Here is a 6,509-nt window from a genome sequence, read left to right as displayed (position 1 = left end):
CCAGTCATGTGTCGTGAGCATCCGCTATCTAAGTACCACATGCTCTCACAAGGCTTTTTATGAAAACAAGCCTACAAAATCATCAAACGTCAGATTTAGGAACCCAAACATGTTTGGGTCCCTCTTATGGAAAGTAGAATGTAATGCATGTATGTTATGATGTGAATCATGTAATTTGGGTCTCCACACCTAATGTGTACTACAGTGAATAGTACAAGTGTGTGAAATATGTCCTAATATACTATATGAAAAATATCAAATTCCAGGAAAAGGATTTATTAATCTATTTAGGTAATAATGATTTCTTCTAAAGTTATGTGATACATGTAATGTTGGTTTGTTATTTTCAAAAGCTTTGAGATTTTTTAATTTCTTAAACTCTTTTTTTTACTCAACATGAGATGACTTCAAGGAATCATGTGCATCAAATAATTCAGTATACTTTTTGTTTAATGCATCAAACTCATCAAGTAATGATATGAGATTTCTATTTATTATAGAATAATCTGTAAGTAAAATTTCATGCTCCTTTTATAAATTTTAAAAATCCAATTTTAAACTAGAATGTGATTTCTTAAGTTTCCTATATGATGAATGAATTTGTTCTGAAACTTCAAGTAATTGTTCGTAGGTCAGTTCACATACCTCTTCTTAGTCAAAGTGACTAAGATGATCGTCCCCCATCAAGCACAATTTTGTAGTCTCCTCTTCAGCTTCAGTCTCAGACGAGTCCGAAGCTGAATCTGCCTAGAATGCCTTTTGGAACCTCTTCTTGTCCTTTTTGAACTTGGGTTTCTCCTCACCCTTCTCCTTGCTTGAGTTAGATTTAAGTGTAAGATAATAACCTTTAATGTGACCTGGCTTCCTGCATTCAAAGCAGATCATATCATTAGAATTCTTAATTTTTTTGCTACCCTTACCTTTATTCCACTTCTGATGGTTCTTATGGTTCTTCTTTAGAAAGCTCTTGAATTACCTCGTGATGATGGAAACATCATCATTTTTATACCTGGAAGAATCAATGTCCTTGTTGTTTGCCTTCAGAGCCATAGTTTTCTCCTTCCTTTTCTCACTTGTATCAAGATTTCTTTGATTCACCCCTTGCTTATAAGAAATGTGTGATCCAAGTAAATTAAAAATAGAATAAGTATTTAAATCTTTAGATTCAGCAATTTTAGTGATCTTAACATCAAAATAAGAAGAAAAGCATCTCAAAATTTTATTTACTATTTCATAGTTAGTTAGCTCTCTTTCTAAAGCATGCAATAAGGTGACAATATGAGTAAACCTTGTATACATGTCAGAAATTGATTAAGAATGTTTCATACAAAAAATTTTATAGTCATGAAACAACATATTTAATCTAGATTGTTTAACTTCAATGGTTCCTTCATAATAATACACAATCTTTCCCAAAATTTTTTACCAGTTGCACAAGTTGAAACACATAAATAATCTTCAGATTTCAAAGCACGGAAAAAATAATTCAAACATTTCACATTAAGTTTTGCCAAATCTCTTTCATCAAAAGTCCATTCAGTAAAAGGAAGTTCAATTTTAATGTCATTAATTTTACGAGGAGGTGTATAACCTTCCTTAACAAGCATCCACATGTGATAGTCAATCGATTATAAAAAAGTAGACATGCAAGTTTTTCAAAAATCAAAAGGAATAATGTCAATTAAAGGTCGTCGGGTAATAGAATACCCTTCCATAGTATTACAATTACCAGAGTTAGCATGGATCAAAATTCAAAAATTTTTAAAAACTCAATTTTATGAATCCCGCTCTGATACCACTTGTAAGTTCATTACAGATGTTAAGCTCTTATGAACTAGCCTAAGCTAACCAAGAAGGGGGGCGGGGGTGAATATGTATTTTAAAAAATCTTTCAATCAAAAAAAAAAAAAAAAAATCAACCAAACCAAAATTCATCACAAAGAAATTTAACGTGCGAAAATTAAATACGAAAAAAGCAACAGTAAAGAACATAGAAATTTATAGTGGTTTGGTCAACCCGACATATGTCCACTCCCCGGAGGTGCCCTCCAAGTATTGCACTAAACTCAGTGAATATCCTTTTATTCCCATTGTAAGGCGGAGAAGCATGTACAAAACCTCCTTTCCACCAACACCAGTGAGGCTGAGAACTCAACTCCTTTTGCTTCCTCCTGAAGCAGGCAGAGAACCTTGATTTATTGATGAAGTGGACCTCTCTCGAACCTCCAAGAATAAGGGATGATGATCAAAGAAGATGATTTGGATCCTTGCTTGGAGCAACCTTTGTGAAACCCCTCACAAACTCCCCCTCACAAGTTTCTCTCTCTCTCTCTCTCTCTCTCTCTCTCTCTCTCTCTCTCTTCCTTTCTCTCCCTCTCCTCTAGGCTCTCTGAAGTCAAGAAAATACCAAAAGATGATCTCTTGGGTAGTACAAGATTAAATAGAAGAGTTTCAGAATAGCTCTTAATTTAAACAAACCGACTTTATTGTCCAGGACGATATAAATATCAGCTTGGCCTATCAGCATAAAATTCTCTCAATTAACCCGGATGGTTTATGATGATTAGAAAGTTTTTATTCATATCATTCAGGATGATAAGATATCATCCTATATGATTAGTACAAGTCGTTAAATATCGTCTAGACAAGCGCACTGAGTGGACATTTGGATGATGAAAAAAATAGCTTGATCGTCCTGGACGATTAGTTCAAATCCATGAAAATCGTCCAGACCATCACCCTGAATAGATGGTGGCTAATGTTGATCATTCAGGAACAACTAAGGTTTTTTGAATTGATTGTCTTCGAAAGATCCTACGATCATCCAGGATGATTTGATAGAGCAATCAAACCTTAATTACTTTTCTTACTAATCAGATTAATTTAGGCATAATTATGTTTCATCATCCAGGTTGATATCCTGGATAATGTCCAAAAATAAATAATACCTAAATAGATCTGGCAGCTGATTTTCTTTTATTTGAGTATATCATCCCAGTTGATACTAATATCATCCAGGATGATGCGCTTAATGATGGTTTCCATAACTAGGATGCCATAATTAGGATTTTTGTTTTTAACTGATCGTCTAGGATGATTTGTGGATCATCCCGGATGATGTAACCAAAAATAGAGAACTCTAAAATCAGATAGAAATTTTCCCCCATGTGTGTGTGTGTGCAAGGTTACTTAGCATTAGGAACCACATCATTTATAATAGACTCAAGAAAGAATAAAAGTTTACAAATTGACTCAGACCTAGTCTACCCAATCTTAAGCTGGTTCAAATTGCAGTTTGATCTTGTGGATCTAAAATGTTAGTTGGCAAGGCAATCGTAGAGAAATAGAAGTATTCGCTATCAACAAATTAAAATACCATATATGTAGTTAAAACTTAATGTGATGTATAGCCTCAATAGAGGAATGCAAGAATAATTAAGAATATTAAATTAGAATATTCACATGCCTTTACATAAGATATTTGAATATTTTAGGTTCTATGGAGATAGTAAAATTGTAGGAAGACTAACAATCTTTCTTTTCACCCATATATGCTCGTCAGAGATCTAGGGATGCACATATTTTCCACAACTACAATTAAGAGTCTCATTAGTAAAAATATGTTATTTACAAGTATCAGTCCAAAATAATTTATCAAAATTATATCAACTAGTTTTTTACTTATTTTCATTCAGTGGTAGGAAATCAAAATACTTTATTTTTTATTTTAGTATGATAAATTCATGCATTTAGAGTAAGCAGTAATAGTTTTGTTGTAGTATAGTATATCACTTCCTCGTGGGTTAAACACTCTACTCTTTCAGTTTATTACTTAATTCAACACATATACTTGTGTAAATTAGTGGGCTATTTTAAATTTAATATAAAAGAAATCTAAGTATATTTCAAATTCAGTCTGTTTAACATTAGCTCACCATTATCTTATCGCATCATATGCTCCCACCAAGTTTTTGGTGTCGTTTCTAGGAAGTATTGTGCTTATTGCAAGTTATTTTATTGTTAAAATATGTGCACATTTAGACCTACTTGTATCCTCTATCTTTATTCTACTTATTAAAAATTTTTAAAAAAATTGAAAATATTTTCTTTTAACTATTTTGTTTTTATTTTTTGTTATTCTATCATATTGAATTCTTGGCATATCTAGCAAGGCACCTTTATTATTTGATCTAGAAATAGAAACAACCCTTACAAAATTAATTAAAAAATATTAACAATGCTTGAACTAGTCCAATATCAAGATCATGTTAGACCACTTAAAGAGTACGCTAACCCTATTGTAGAAGGAATCCATCAGAGTATTGGTAGACCTATTATCTAGGCTAATCATTTTGATTTGAAATAGAATATTATCCAAATGGTTAAAAAGTCCTAGTTTGGAGGAACTCTTGTTAAAGATCATAACTTATATTTTTCCTATTTCTTAGAAATATGTACAACTTTTAAGTATAATAATTTTAATAATGATACCATCAGAATTAGATTGGTCCTATTTTCTCTAGGGTTAACGCTAAAATGTGATTAAATTCTTTGCCCCCAGGGCTCTATAACCACTTGGAATGAATTAGCATATAAATTCATAACAAAGTATTTCCCACCTTTAAAGACTATTAAACTTAAAAATGATGTCACTTCTTTTGCCCAGTTTAAAGGAGAATCTATTTATGAAAGTGAGGAGAGATTTAAGGAGATACTTAGGAAATGCCCTCACAATGCTTTACCTAATCGATTAGTTATTCAAACCTATTATAATAGATTAATAAGATCTCTCAGGTCAATCATAAATGATATAGTTGTAGGATCTTTGATGTTTAGGCCATTTAAGAATGCTTATGAATTTATTAAAGAAATGGCTACTAATAATTTCCATTTGCTTATTGATAGGGTAAATTCTAAAAGAGTAGATGGAGTTTATGAATCTAATGTTTTGTCAATTCTTACTACTTAGGAAGCTACTATTTAAAATTTATTAGATACTACTGGAGTTTACTCAAGATTTGGCCCATCTATAGAATTTGAAAGGCTTATTTATACATATAGCTCGATTGGAGAAATTATCCTAATTCTAGTTGGACAAATAATGTTGGTGAAAATAATCAGTGGAATTTAGGAAAATCTAATAAAGGAGGAAATTAAAATAATTGTCAACAACCTATTATGAATCCTAAACCATCTTATCATCCAGATTTAACCAAAATAACCAGTACATGAATATAAAGTCACCCTTAGAAGAGGTAGTGATTCAATTAGAAACTCAATTGTGAAATCAAGCTTCTTCAATTAAAATTTTAAAAACTTAATTGGGACAGCTTGCAATTTTTTCAGCAGTAGACCTCTTAGGTCTCTCTTGAGTAATACTAGTTAACCCCAAAAATAAAGATAATAACCTAGTGAAAATACTTTAGGAGTGGTAGTGATGTGCCCCAACCAAATTGATAAATATAGAGAATTCTAGCTAAAAACTATAAATTTAAGGTTGATGGGAGGCAACCCACTTATATTAATTATTATTTTGTTGTAGTTAGTACCATGTGTTTATTTAATACTTATTTTATATCTTCTTAATTTTTTATGTTTAAATTAGTGCATATTATTCTCTATAGTTATTGCACTTGATTTCCTATTCAGCCAACATTAAAATTGTAATTAAAAATTATGTAAAAGTATGATAATAATAATATCCTAGATTATAGTTTGAATGAACATTGCATAATAATTCCTACTTTGAAATACCTAACATCTAACTAATAAAGATCATTTAAGTTATTGACTTAATTTTTAATTTAGAAACTATACAATAACTTATATTAACAACTGAATTAAAATGAATAAGTAAATTTAAAGTTAGATATAAGTAGCTTAAATCAAGAAAATTATAGTTAAACTTGAAAATGTAACTAGAGAATTTATTAAATTCTTATATTAATTAAAAGGATTGTAAGAGAAGAATATCATAAATTGATATTCAAAAAAATTAAGTATGTACTTCACAAATTAAGAAGGCAAGAAAAAAAAAAAAGCAAAGCAAAATAGAAACTATTCATAATGAAAAAAGAGTACATTCACAAATTGGTATCAGTTCTAGCTTGATTTCAACTGCATCTTACTATTCAACTAAAAAGAATAAAATAAGTATTATAGTACATGTAATAGTACACTTATAAATTCTCTTTTTTAAACTATGAGTATATAATCCCTATACTACATCTATCTTAAGAAGTCAATTTTATATTTTTAAAAATAATGGATAAATTTGAAAATAAACAACAGCAAGAATGATTGACTGGGATAAATGTTATATCTTTTCAAATTTAAATTATAACTTGTTTATTTCAAATTACTTCTTGATAGTTCAGCATTATCCTATATTTAAGTAGCTTTAAAAGATCAATTTGTACTTTGGCTATTAAGATGACTAAGAAGTGAATGTAAATGTTGATTGAGTACAAGCGTGAGTTAAAGCTAAGGAAAATTTGATAAGTATAAAT

At 30.2% G+C, this 6,509-nt stretch overlaps 1 non-coding gene across 1 annotated transcript; it reads right to left on the bottom strand.

Annotated features, from left to right (window-relative positions):
- Nucleotides 1–4,633: 4,633 nt before the first annotated feature.
- On the bottom strand, nt 4,634–4,740 carry LOC114580939. The gene has a single exon (XR_003702644.1). It is a non-coding gene; the product is annotated as a small nucleolar RNA R71 (small nucleolar RNA).
- Between the last annotated feature and the right edge of the window lie 1,769 nt (nt 4,741–6,509).

The sequence above is a fragment of the Dendrobium catenatum genome, unplaced genomic scaffold (assembly GCF_001605985.2).
Source record: "Dendrobium catenatum unplaced genomic scaffold, ASM160598v2 fragScaff_scaffold_1410, whole genome shotgun sequence".
In the NCBI taxonomy this organism is placed as follows: Eukaryota; Viridiplantae; Streptophyta; class Magnoliopsida; order Asparagales; family Orchidaceae; genus Dendrobium; species Dendrobium catenatum.
Note: the sequence above shows the minus strand (reverse complement) of the source record. Positions and strands in the feature narration are given on the sequence as shown.